The sequence below is a fragment of the Lygodium microphyllum genome, chromosome 16, assembly GCF_053477565.2.
Source record: "Lygodium microphyllum isolate KBCC chromosome 16, Lygodium_microphyllum_v1.1.10, whole genome shotgun sequence".
NCBI lineage: Eukaryota > Viridiplantae > Streptophyta > Polypodiopsida > Schizaeales > Lygodiaceae > Lygodium > Lygodium microphyllum.
The window spans coordinates 42,415,407-42,430,017 of NC_141150.1; the positions used below are offsets into that span (position 1 = coordinate 42,415,407).

Genomic DNA, 14,611 nt, shown 5'->3' on the forward strand with positions numbered 1-14,611 from the left:
GTTGCATTGTCTAGTACAGAAGTTGAGTACAGAGGAGCTGCCTTAGTGGCTTGCGAAGGAGTTTGGTTAATGAAACTACTGAAAGACTTGGGAATACAGCTGGAAAGCAAAGTGAGATTGCATTGTGATAATCTCAGCAGTGTTATGTTGGCTAGCAATCCTGTCTACCATGCTAGATCCAAACATATTGAGTTTCACTACCATTTCATCAGAGAAATGGTTCTTACAGGGTAGATTGACTTGATTCATGTGAAGACTGAAGACTAGGTAGTAGATATATTTACCAAATCTCTTGGTAAAGAAAAGTTCATATATTTCAAACAACTACTTGGAGTTTATCAGATGGTTTGAGCTTGAGAGAGTGTGTTAGAATATCAAGCTCCCGTTACTCTTCAGTCAGTCTATCTTTATGTGTGTGATTGACATTAGTTGGATATAGTTGTACACATGTGTGACATTCAATAAGTTGGTGTAGTCAGTGACTTAACCACAATCAGTCTTGGTTAGTCATACCTATGTGTGTAAGTCTCTTCAATTAGTATGATGGAAGAATAATGAAGAAAAACAATGAGCTGAGGCTCATCTTGCGCTCCACTCTGTCTCTCTCCCTCTCTTCCAACAAGCAAGAGCTAGTGTGCTAAGCCATGCAATACTCTAGGATTGGGGTAACCCGCCTATTGAGAATTCTGGGTTCAATGTAACCCTAACTAATGGAATGAAAGTGCGACCGTTTGGAGTGTTAAAGAACTAGCTCTTGAAGATTGTAGGAATCTAATTCTGAGCTGAATTTGTAGTCATGAGGGGCTATGAAATCCTATTATGCTGGCCCTAGATGCATAATGCATGGGTCATAGAAGACTGGGGCAACGATCTGATCTTCCTAGGACATCAAACAAAGTCAGTAAGAGTAGAGATGGATACATGGAAGACCACACAAGTCGACCTAGATGCCATCTCCACTTTGCTAAAGGGTGACATGTAGATTAGGAAATCTTACTGGCCATTGACCAAAGATATATCCCCTGTCTCAAGGATGAGTGAGATTGGATGCATGTGCTCGCCATGATAGAGCTGCCATTCTCAAATAGTGAGGAATACTAGCAAGCTGCTAAGACAACTGATAAGCCTAAAGATGCACCCTTAGTGCCATTCTGCATGATGGCCAAATGCTCAAATGGATGATCCAACCCTGTCAAACTCCATGCCCCAAGTAAGAAGTGAGAAATCTTGGAGATCCTAGAATATCTTACAATCAAGCTAGCGGGCAATCTAACCACTAATCTTAAACCTCTCCAAGATCTCTTGGACAAACCTAATTGGCAATGGACCAAAGTGCACAAATTAAACTTAATGTACAATTGGGCCTTAGCCAACTGATGAGAAGGAAAGACCTTATCAAGACTTAGGGGATGACGAGCAGTCATAGGAGGATGGCTCTAGCAAAGAATATGAGGATTTCTGTTCCTTCAGTGATGGAAGTAAAGGAGAGTTGGACATGGTAGAATATGACACCAAGGGAAAGGTGATAAAGAAAATTCAAGCTGACTCCAAACCGCGTAAAAGAATGCCTTTAGAACCGAGAGAGGAGTCATGCACATGGATTGAGATCGAGCTTGCTGGCTAGAGCACATGAGGGCATTTGACTACGAACAAGACTACGAAAACAAGACTATGAACAAGTAGGCATTGCCTAGTCGAATGCTTCACCCATGCTTAGGATAGAGTCACCGTCCAATCTATGACCACCAGGTGAAACTCCCTCTTCTAGCAAAGACAGAGAGTTTGATTCTAAGTTGGAGGTAAGTTTAGACAATGATCCTGAGGTGCCACAACCACCTAAGACCAGACACACCAAAGGGGACCTGCCAGTCCACTTGAGGCACCAAAGGTTGAAGGAAGAATGTCACAAGCAGCCTAGGGATATGCAGGCTGAAGAGCAAAGGAAACTGCAAGACTTGCCAAAGTGATTTACTAAGTTTAAGAAAGGTGATAGGGTAGTGATCTTGCTAGGATCCAAATGATAAGGGCAAGCAAACAAACCAATAGAAAGACCAGCCAAAGTCAAGGAGGCTAATCTAGCTAAGGAAGGAGAGACACCTCGACATGTCTTTTATTGCCGATGACTTGATCGAGGAAGAGGAAGCAAGTCTCACAACTCTCTTGCGAGAGTACATGGACATCTTTTCTTGGTCGCTTGATGAGCTGAAAGGGGTAGATCCAAGTGTCGTAACTCATAATATCCCCATGATCCCCGATGCAACGTTGGTCAAGCGGCGACTATACCCTATCAATTCCAAGCATGCTCACGTGGTCCATGAAGAAATTGACAAGCTCCTAAGGGTAGGATTCATTTACGAGATTGAGCACACAGACTGGGTCTCGCCCATAGTGATAATATTGAAGAAGAATGGAAATATCAGAGTGTGTGTCAACTACAAGAAAGTGAAAGTTGCTACCAAGGAGGACAATTATCCATTGCCATATATCGAACACATGCTTGAGAGAGTAGTGGGCAAGGAGGCCTACAGTTTTCTGGACGGCTTCTCAAGATACAATTAGGTGCAAGTGCACCCTAACGATAGGCACAAGACTGTCTTCACCACTAAGTGGGGTGTCTTTGCCTACATGGTCATGTCTTTTGGGTTGACTAACGCACTTGCGACTTTTTAGAGACTCATGTGCACAATATTCAAATACATGCTCAAGAAAGAGTTAGAAGTCTTTCTTGACAACTTGTGTGTTCACTCCAACTAGAATAAACACTTAGAGCAGTCTTTGAGTGGTGCACACTATATTGCCTCTTATTGAACTCCTTAAAGTGCTAGTTTTGGGTAAAGCATGGATGCATCCTGGGGCACGTGGTGTCCAAGAACGACATTGCCATAGACTTCTTGAAAGTCAAGGTTATTGTTGATCTTCCACCCCCAATTGATTATAAGGGAGTTCAGTACTTCCTAGGCCATATGGGGTACTATCGACGGTTTGTACTAAACTATGCATTGATTGCTAGACCCCTGTACAAGCTACTGATAATATTTGAGTGGACTGAGGAATGTCATCACGCATACAAGGAATTGAAGAAGGCTCTAACCACTGCACCAATCTTATGACCCCCAGATTGGAACATAACCTTTCATGTTCATATTGACGCTTTGAAATTCACAGTAGGAGCTATGTTGTGCTAGCCTGGTGACCACAACCTGGACTATCGAGTGAGCTTTGCTAGCAAAAAACTCATGGATACAGAAATGAACTGCTCCACAACTGAAAGAGAGGGGTAAGCCATGGTGTTTGTTGTAAATAAATTTCGGCATTATCTTTTGGCTACACCCTTTATTTTCTTTATTGACCATCAAGCCTTGCTGTATCTAGTAAACAAACCCTGTGCTACAGGATGCATAGCACGATGATTACTTCGGCTTCTCGAATTTGGCTTGTCTATTGTTGTGCGCAAGGGAAAACAAAACTATATGGTTGATCATATGTCCCACATATTCACAGGAGAAGTCGCTAGACAGGGCATTGGAGATAAACTGCCAGACACATATTTATTCACCCTATCCAGTGAAAGAGATCTGTTTAGGGTCGACTTGACGCTATACTGGGTAGACGACATAGTCAAAGTGTTGGAGCATGGACTACCTGATCGACCCATAGAGAAGGCCCGCCGACTAAGGTGACTCATTCTCAAAATCTAACCCTATCAATTATAGCAGGTCAACTCTATAGGCTAGGGCAAGACGGGTTGCTGCAGAGGTGCATATGTGAACACGAGATGTACAATGACATACTAGTTGAGGCGCAAGGTGGAATTACACGAGGGCACTTCGTGGAGATACGACAGCCCACAAGGTGTTGCAGTCTCAATTATGGTGGCCCACTCTTTTTCGAGATGCAGCACCATTCATCAAAAAACACTGTGACGAGTGCCAATGGGCCAATGTGTCAATTTGGAAGGACAAAATGGAGATAAGCCCCATTATAGCACAACAACCATTCGAGAAATGAAGGATTGACTTCATTGGGCCTATCAGTCCCATGGCTCAATATTCACAAGCCAAATGCATCATTGTTGCCACCGATTATCTCATGAAGTGGGCGGAAGCTCTCGATCGAAGCTTAGCGGAACGAGCCACCCAAAAGAATGACGCACGAACCACTGCTAAGTTTTTATGGAAGCAGGTAATCTCTCAATTTGGCTGCCCCATCGAACGTGCTAGTGAATCAAGGCACACACTTCATCAATGAGGTGATTACTCATCTCCTATCCACCTTTCTTATCATCCATTGGAAATCCTCACAATATTACCCTTAGGTAGACAGCCAAGCGGATTCAACAAATAAGATTTTGGTAAACGTCCTGACCAAGGTAGTCTTTGCTTCGCACATCAACTGGGATAACAAGCTAATGGCAGCTTTATGGGCCTATCAAACAGCCTATAAAACGGCTATGGGGTAGACTTCCTTATAGAGCTAAGGCAATTCTACATGTAGAATTGTTTGTTTCTAGCTTGAGAATCACTATTCAAGAAAGATGGGAGGGAAAGAAAGCATGGACAAAACATTTAGTTGAGCTAGAATACTTGTCAGAAACTTGACTTCTAGCCACCCATGTACTGATTTGCGAAAAGGCATGATGCAAGAGCTGGTTTGACAAGCATGTCAAGCAATGCAATTTCACACAGGGTGACTTGGTACTATTGTACTCGGTCAAGGGACATAAGTAGAAAATGAAGCTTAGGGGGTTAGGACCCTTCTGAGTTTGCACCATAAGCTGGGCGGATCGGTAATGTAGAACTCAAAACCTTGGAAGATGAGGGCATAGGCTTGTTTAATGGAAGCCGCATCAAGAAATACTATCCCCCCACACATCCACTTCATGAAACCCTAATGCTAGAAGCCGCTGTCAATGTATGCCTAGCCACTATTACAGAGGTTGAAGATGAGGATGAGGAAGCCATAGCTCCGGCTTACTTGTGCATGATCATTATAGCCCAGTAGACACATGCCATTGATGCATTGATTGATGAGGGTGCTGAATTTAACGTCTTGACTTATGATCATTGGACTCAAATCGGCAAACCACAGTTATAGGCCACTAATGCCAAACTCAGCCCATTTGGTAGCTGCGCATTTGCACTTCTAGGAAAGTGCAAAGTTGCAGTCTCTATCGAGTCTTAGAGCTTGCCCATGGTCTTTTATGTGTTTCCAAACACGGAAGATGCAGACACAGAATCACTATTAGGACAAACCTTTAAGAAGTAGGCTCATTATAATGTCGACTACTAGTCACAGCGTATTCACCTGGCCATCGACAATGTACAAATCATCATAGCCACTATTAACAAACACGGATCTAGAGCTAGTTAGCTATGGTGGACGCAAATCAAACACAGGATACATTATCAGAATAAGGAATTGTAACTCAAGTGAATTAGGTTCCAAGATAGATTAGCTTGGACTCATAAACACAATCTTGAGTGACTCAAACTGAAAGTACCATTCTCATTCAAATGAATGTCAACAAGTACATGTCTTTATAGCTTTTGGATAGTACCATTGTACTCACTATGCATATGGGATTTTGGACATCTCTTCTTAGAGCTTCTAGAGCATACATCTTTGTCATATCTCTCATACAAAGCCACTTATGGGCAAGCCTCTTTTGGGCACACACTCAGCCTCTATGGGCATACATCATTTGCTATTCTCAACACCCCCCCTCAAATGATGAGTCTCTACCCTTGCTGGCTTTTGCCCCCCCTACATGTAGACATGGACTAGGAGACTAGCTCTTTGGTAGCCTAGTCAAGTTAAGGCTTGAAACTTTACATTCTTGGTAAGGGTTTTAAATCCACTCTGGGAAACAGATCCACTCAGGGAATTCGAGATCCTCTATGGGAATTTTTGCAAAAACATTTTGTTGGTTTGTAGCAGTGGAGTATTTTATCTTCTTCATTTCCTTCATGCTTCTTTGGCATTCTTTGATCTTCTTCTTGGTCTTTTGCTCCAATGTTTGAGCTTCTGCATTTTGGTCTTCATGGTGCTCTTTATCCCTTTTGTTGATGTGTGGAACATGATACTTCTCTTTTTGCTTCAGTCTTCTTGGCACATTTTTTCTGCTTAATGAAATTGAGATGAATACACATGAATACATTGTTTTGGCTTATCAGACCCTTCTTGACATTCATGGTCTTTGAATACATGATTTTTTGGAATTTTGGCTTTGATTTACTAGAAGGAATGGCATTGAATTTTTCTCTTGGCATTGGATTCTTGAGCAAAGTAGCAAACCATCTCAAATGCGAGTATTCTCGGACAATGTCTAATCCCTTTTATAAGTGATATTTGTGATCACAATTATTGAAATGTCACACAACAATGCTAGTGTCAAAAGACACTTGATAGAGTAGAGTGAAGGAGATTGGAAGCATACAGGTCTTTTTAAAAACTAAGATCAATGTGAATGGCTTGAGAAGGTTGGTTTGAGAGAAAGGGGTCAAGTGTGAAAAAGGTTTTTACGGGAGGAGGCTTTTAACCTTAATGCTTAAGGTTTAAGGAAAGACAGGGATAACGTGCTGCTGGTTGCTTTTCATCCTCCCCTTTCGCGCTCATGGCTGGAGCAGCAGGGGTGCTCTCAAGAGCCATGGTAGCTATTGGCTCCCCTCTACAAATGAAGGGTTTTGCTTTCCCCTCTCATGCCTTCACTCAAGGAGCTGGATTTTGCTGCTTCTCCCTCGCTTCTCGTGCCCTATAGCCTTCGCCTCGGTGGAAACCGGGACCTTTCACATTCGTAACTCGAAGTGCCCCTCCGCTTCTGCTCCTTCCTACTGCACTCGCAGCTAATGCACATCACATGGCCATCTTCTTCCATCTGCACTTTTATGATCTCCTTTTTCTTCAGCCCTGGGAGATGTGGGCCTCACACATCTTCATGCTCGTTGCTGTTGGAGACACCCTACTTCTTGTCGCAGCAAAGCGGATTGCTGGTCCAGTTTGGAGGCCTGCTAAAGTCAACAGGGGCTCGTTCTGTGACCAACTCCATAAGGAGCACCCCATAGTTGTACACATCACTCTTCTCTGTCAACATTCCAGTGAGAGCATATTCTGGAGCAACATACCCAAATGTCCCCATGACTCGTGTTGTCACATGGCTGTTTCTAGGCCCTAACAATTTAGCAAGTCTAGAATCATAGACCTTTGGATTCCATTGGCTATCTATCAGGATGTTGCTTGACTTCACATCACGATGGACTACTTTAGTCTCCAACCCTTCATGCAGATAAGTCAGTCCCTTTGCAGTATCGAGAATCATTCGCATTCTGATATCCCAACTCAATGGTGGATGTTCCCCCAGCTGTCCATGGAGCCACTGCTCCAAATTCCCATTGTCAATGTACTCATAAACAAGCATCCTTTGCGAGCCTTCCATACCATATCCAATCAACCGTACAAGATTCTTGTGCCTGACACGTCCTATCGCCTCCACATCTATTATTTAGAAGATTTTTCACAGCTATGCGTGTATCATCAGGTAGCTGACCATAGTACACAATCCCGTATCCACCCCAGCGCAGAAATCAGTCACAGCCTCTATCATGTGGCTGACAGCTTGCAAGGAAGAAGAAAACACACCACTAGCTACCTAGCTCAGCCATGGATCTGATACCATGTTAACAAACACGGATCTAGAGCTAGTTAGCTATGGTGGACGCAAATCAAACACATGATACATTATCAGAATAAGGAATTGTAACTCAAGCGAATTAGGTTCCAAGATAGATTATCTTGGACTCATAAACACAATCTTGAGTGACTCAAACTGAAAGTACCATTCTCATTCAAATGAATGTCAACAAGTACATGTCTTTATAGCTTTTGGATAGTACCATTGTACTCACTATGCATATGGGATTTTGGACATCTCTTCTTAGAGCTTCTAGAGCATACATCTTTGTCATATCTCTCATACAAAGCCACTTATGGGCAAGCCTCTTTTGGGCACACATTCAGCCTCTATGGGCATACATCATTTGCTATTCTCAACAGCCTCTAGCAAGGGCTGTGCGACTCCATCACAGTTCACAAAGCCACCGGTAGAGAAACCCACCACCAAGCCTTAGAAGGGGGGTCATGATTTGTCACACCCTACCAAACCTCAACACCACCAAAAGACCGACCACAAAGCTAAAACTCTCGAACACCAGTTCAAATGGGTACCAAAACATCCCCAAGACTGCCACCTAGGAGCACCCAACCACGAACTCATAAGGCTAGGAACCTTCCCTCCAAAGCTAGGATGCCCAAAAGAAACTACAAGCCCCAATAAATGGCCAATGGGTCCCCAAGACCTTATGGCATGCACAAGGTTATTACGAGGGAAATACCCGAATTTGGATCCCTAAAGCCCCGATGGCCAAGCATACAACCCAAATGCCGCCCTCAAGCTTAACCACGGGAAGCATCAAGACAAATCAAACATCAACACCATAAAAGCCCGTGGCTGCAAGGCCTATTGCTCTTCCAAAACCTAAACCCATCACAACTCAACAAGTCTATCGACCCAAATTGTAGCTCGCTACTCCTAAACTGCCTCAACCTCACCCTGCTAGTGTTGGGATAAAGGCGCCTCCGCCAAGCCACCTGTGTATTACTACAGTGACAATACTTGCCACTACACACTGCAGGTGGCAGACACCCGTCACTGTCACTTTATTTTTTATTCTTTTAGTGACAGTTTGATTAAAGGAAGGCTCAATCACACATTGTGACTGTTGGTGTTCCCATTTGGTCTGCTCTTGCTCTCCTGCCATAGCTCTTCAAAGCAAGCTTCGATCCTTCTCACCTTTCAACTGGTATTAGAGCATGGATTCATGACTACTTGAGCTTGGTTCATGGCATCTTCAGCTTCCTATTGATTACATACACTCATTGGGTCTCCTTCCCGGTAGCCATAGTCAATTCTCTCGAGCTCCCGTCACTCCTGGGCTTCCCGAGCACCTTTTCGACCTCTTTAGTCACTTGTGGCATTACATAAGAGGTATTTCTTCATTTAATTCAGGGTTTCATGCCAGTTATAGGTCTACAGGTCTAAGAAGAGAAAGGGGATAGCACCATTGAAGTTCCAGTGCTCTATATCTTGACGTAAACATCTTATGGCTGCTTGAGGCTTGTTGTGTGCCTTCTTTGGCACCCCCTAGAGCATCCTTACCATCTTGACCAACACAACAATAGCAACATAAGCCATCAACAAATCAGCGTGATTTGTGCCTGATCTACAGGACCTTGGACAGCTCATCTCCTACTTGGGTCATGCCTTGCTCCCAGATCATTGTGGTACCCTTGGCATTGATGTTTGACATGCTTTGACACCTCCCGAGCCTTGGACACTGACCTAGAGGTCCTATAGCATTTTTTTGAAATAGTTTACAGTAGCTTATATACATTAAATATCAATGCTACACTAGCACTTGATGACTATGCTGGTTTGGTGCTTCCTAGTTAAGAGGTTTGATACCTATTGATGACCTATTGTTGGGGGATGCAAGACATAAGTATTTCCATGATCTTGGACTGATTATTGGGGCTGAAAAATCTTAGTTTTGAATAGTAAATCACTTCTATACAACAGTGGGATGAAGCCTATTACTTCGTGTTTGCCTAAGCCTCTTGGAATCAGGACATGCTTTGGAGATGTACTTTGATGTATTGATCATCGGGGATCGACTTTGAGTCTGATTTACTCTCGGATCATTGGTTGATCTTGAGCTCACTTCACATAGCATTTGGATCTCCATCTTTGATATACTTATGGCATGTACCTTAATTATGTCCGACTAGTCTTGACATGCTTGGCCTACGCCACTACTACATGCATTGTCTACAGTTGGATACTATTGAGCCTTTCTTTGGCATGACGTTTGATTGCATGTAGCTTACTTTGGCTATTTCTCGGCTTGCCAGAGTTACAGTTTGGATGTACTTGATGTCTATGGATGCTATGTACGGATGCTACACGGCCTATATGCTCATCAGGTCTTATTGATGCTTGATCTTGGATCTTCTGGTACTGGTGCTATCATATAACATTATTGAGCTTCTTTGCTTGATATTTACGGCTTTTGTGCCAGTGGGAGCATCTTGATATGCTTGACAGGCATTGAGTAGGCAGTTTATGCTACTTGATCATTCAGATACTTGAGACTGGGATCTTCACTTGGATGTTGCCTGGTTGATATGACGTGGTCCTCACAGATGTACTTGGGCTAATTTGGGCTTTGCACTCCCTAAGCATACACCTATTTGTGTCAGGTCTTGCTAGTGTTGTGTACACTTTTCCCTATTACGCAGGGGGTGTGCTGGCTTATTGACAAATTCATTTGACATGCTTGGGTATTTTCTCGATGTCCGTATGACTGTCACATGCTGATTTATGCCCAATTGATGTTGGTTATGCTTTGACAGTCAGTGGTTGAATTGGTGCATTTATTTTGCCTACAATTTGCTCTCATTGTACCTAGTTGTAATTTATTACAACAAGAAATTATGCATGGACTGTGATGTATTTTTCATGCTGAATCATCCTAATTTTATGTACTTTTGATGGTATTTGGTGGACAACATAATTAAGTATCAATTTGTGGTCATTTTGCCTTGGTTTCGGTGATATTTTGGCTATTTACAGTAGAAAACAATAAGCAATATTTGAACTGCCTACACCTTTTGGATTGCAATATGGCATCTTCTTCCACTAACAGTGCTATCTTCAACATCATTAAGCTTGATGGTACGAATTATGCCTGTTGGAAGAGCCAAGTTTGGCAGGTATTGGTGCAAAAATCACAGATAAACCCACTAAGGATGCATGGTGAGCAACCTGAAACTATGACTAATGATGAATGGGATGAGCTTGATGAGTTATGCAAGTCCACCCTCATCTTGTCTCTCACTGAACATGTACATTAAAGTGTGGTTGAGGAAGCACATAGTGCTTAGCAGCTTTGGGATAAAATCAAGAATCTCTATGAGAAGAAAAGTCCAGTAAGTCAGATGTATTGGCTGAAGCAACTTATGCACCTGCGCATGAAGGAGAATATGACAATGTCTACTCATTTAAGCTAGTTCCATGCTATTCTCAAGAACTTGACTTCACAAGAAGGCATTACCTCCATTGATGAGGTTACTCCATTGTTTTTGCTTGGGACTCTAAGTGAGTCATGGGATGTATTCCGCACTACCTTATGTGCTTCTGCTACTATTTTGAACTTGCCTGATGTAGAGAGTGCTCTTTTGCAGCAAGAAGAGATCAACCATAAGAGCTTGGATGCCTCTCGTGTGTCACATGCTTTGACTATTAGAGGCAGAGATGGTAATGGAAAGAATGACCGTGGGTATGGACGTGGCAGAGACTCACAGAAGTCTAGGTCTAAGTCACATGGTAAGTCATGCAGTAAGTCTCGTGGGAGAAATGCTAATGTGACATGTCATCATTGTGGTAAGAAGGGTCATATACGCCCACAATGTTGTGAGTTGCGGAATGAGAAGCACAAAGAGAAGGGAAAAGACAAAGTACAAGAAAAGTCCTCTGATCGAAGCATTATGCCTGCGAAATCCAGTGTGAAAATCTAGGAGATAAATGTTATGTAGACTGATAACTCCGATGGGAAGTACATACTTGCAGCTAGTTCTTGTGATGCTATGCCATTGATCAAGGTTCACTCTATGTATGCACAATGCTGGCTTTTGGATTCTAGTACTTCATTTCATGTTACACCATGTCGTGAGTGGTTCCATTCCTACTACACTTTCCTACTATACTGACTCTAGTTCAGTTCACTTGGGTGATGACATGTCACTTGCTATTGTTGGCATTGGGAATGTACAGTTGCAGTTCTCTGCTGACAATAGTTTTCTATTACAGGATGTACATCATGTACCTATGCTTACACGCAGTCTTATGTCTCAAGAGACATGAAGCCCAGCATCATCAAGCTGCCCTGCAGACATGGGGATTCTGCCTGGAAGATCACTCGTGGTGGCAGACTTGTGCTTGCTAGAGGTGTCAAGGCTAGCAACCTCTATCCTCTTGTAGCTGATGGGTCCTTTGTTGACCATGTTTTGTCAGTGGGTTCCATCCCACATGCATCTCTTTGGCATGCCCGCTTGGGCCATACGTCTTTGAAGGGAATGAAAATGCTTTATGGTTTGTAGTACTTACCACCCCTTGATTATTCATGTTTTGATTCATGTGAGTATTGTCTTTATGGCAGACATACTTAGAATATGCATAAGAAGTCTGATAGGACACACATGAGTGAGCCCCTGGCTTTGGTACATTCGGATGTTTGTGGGCCCATGCCCTGTAAGTCTATGGGTGGTGCAAAGTATTTTGTGACATTTATTGATGATTTTTTGCGTAAATTCTGGGCTTATCCCATTGAGTTTAAGTCAAATGTTTTGGATGTGTCTTAGAGATGTGGCTTGCATTGATTGAGAACCAGACTCGGCATAGGCTAAAATGCCTTTGGATTGACAAATGGGGAGAATATGTGTCATGTGCCTTTGAGCAACTATGTGACAAGAGGGGTATTAATAAGTGTCAATTGATCGCCCCTTATACCCCACCCTAGAATGGTTTGGCTAAGCGGATGAATAGAACCATCCACGAGTGTGTACGCAGTATGCTTAGCCATGCAGGCCTACCATAGAGCTTTTGGGCTGAGGCAGTCAATATAGCTGTGCATATCATAAATAGATCACCTTCTAGTGGTTTGGATTTCCAGGTTGTAGAGGAGATATGGACTGGGAAACCTTCGTCTTATGCGAATCTACATGTCTTTGGCTGTGAGGCATTCTACCATGTGCCCAAGGACAAGAATACTAAGCTAGATCCAAAGAGTGTCAAATGCATTTTCCTTGGCTATGGAGATGCAGGATGTGTTGAGATATCGAGCTCCACTCGTGATACGCCAGGGTGACCGTTGTGCATTTATGTCACCGACGTGTTAGTTGCAGATGTGGTTGGTACACCGCCCATGAATAATAGCTACATGATAGCTATCCTTATCTATTCTAGTTCGTGGCTCAGTTAGTATGCCACCTTAGTTAGTTGAGTTTGGTTTGAGACCCATATATAGGGTTCTTCTATTTCTTTGTACTTGAGTTCTTTTGGCTTACACAACTAAGAAGAGGAAAACTGTTTTCAGCCTCCACCCTTGTGTGTCTTCCCCCATTGTGCAAGCAAGAAAGCTTCAAGCGAGACTTCTTCCTTCTCTCCCACAATCTTGACATGGTATCAGAGCCTTGTTCGTGGTAAGGAGCTCAAGAAAGCAAGCCAAGCTCGCGGTGGTCTGGTAAGAGGAGCAGTGTTGCTTTCATTTTCTGTTTTGGGAGCAGATCTCTGCAGGTAGCACAGCCGAAAATTGCAGGAGTGCATTGTCTCAGGTTGAGACGCCCTTCGCGGTGAAGCAAGAGGGCAGTATATGCTGCGGGAAGGAGCTTTAGCTCTAGGCGACCCTGTTTTTTTGATTTGAGGCCATTTCGGGGCCTGTTTTGGAGGCGGAAGTTTTCTGCACGCACTCAGGAAAAGGCTCAGTTTTATGCTGGTTAGCCACTGTTCTACAGGTCGGTGAAAATTTACTGTAGAAATTGCATCGTATGCTTGTGCGCAGAGACATTGGGAGTTTCAGAATCATCCTTGGTTCCTGTTTATGCAAAATCGTCACTAGGAAGTGACTGTGTGGTCAAATACCACTTTCGCCAGTTTTGCAGATTTGCCCTTGTGAGGGTGAAGCTGAGTTTTTGCAGTGACAGAATTTTTCGCAGTGTTCTGTAATGGCGTCTGATTCTCTTTCACAGATTGTAACTGAAAAGCTTGACAAGAACAACTTCCAAGCATGGAAGTTTAGAATGACGAATTTCCTTATGGAAAAAGGATATTGGGAATTTGTTGCAGGAAATGAAGAAGAACCAGTTCTTCCTGATGTTCCCAATCAACAGCAAATGCAGGCATTCAAAGCATGGCATGAGAGAGCCAGGAAAGTTATGTACTGGCTGTCTATCAGTATTTCAGACTCTATGATTGTGCATATTCAGGATGCAAGTACACCAAAGGAGGCATGGGATACTCTGTCAAAAATGTATAGCACAAATACGCAAGCCAGGAAAATGCAGCTCAAGCAAGAGTTGCATAACGTGCAAAGAGAAAGTATGAGCATCAATGACTACCACATGAAGGTGAAGAAGATTGCAGATGCACTTGCTTCCATTGGGTCGCCAGTGGAAGATGATGATTTAGTTTCTGTGACCTTGAATGGTCTAGGAAAGGATTATGCGCAGTTTCGGACATCCATTTCCGTCCGTGAAAGATTTCCTGATTTTGAAGAGTTGATTGCTCTTCTAATTTCTGAGGAGCAGAGAAATGGTGGTGCATCTTCTTCAGGAGGAACTTCAAAAGAAGTTGTCTTCTACTCAAATGCTGGAAGAGGTAGAGGCAGAGGTAGAGGAGGCCGATTTGGAGGACGTGGCAGAAATCAGAATATGCAGCAAACTCAAGAAAACCAGTCCTATGGAGGAGGACGTGGCAACTCTAGAGGCAGGGGGAGCCAAAGAG

At 43.2% G+C, this 14,611-nt stretch overlaps 1 pseudogene; it reads right to left on the minus strand.

Moving 5' to 3' along the window:
* Positions 1–6,958: 6,958 nt before the first annotated feature.
* LOC148022745 (putative serine/threonine-protein kinase At1g01540 pseudogene) lies at positions 6,959–7,580 on the minus strand (annotated as a pseudogene).
* Positions 7,581–14,611: the final 7,031 nt, after the last annotated feature.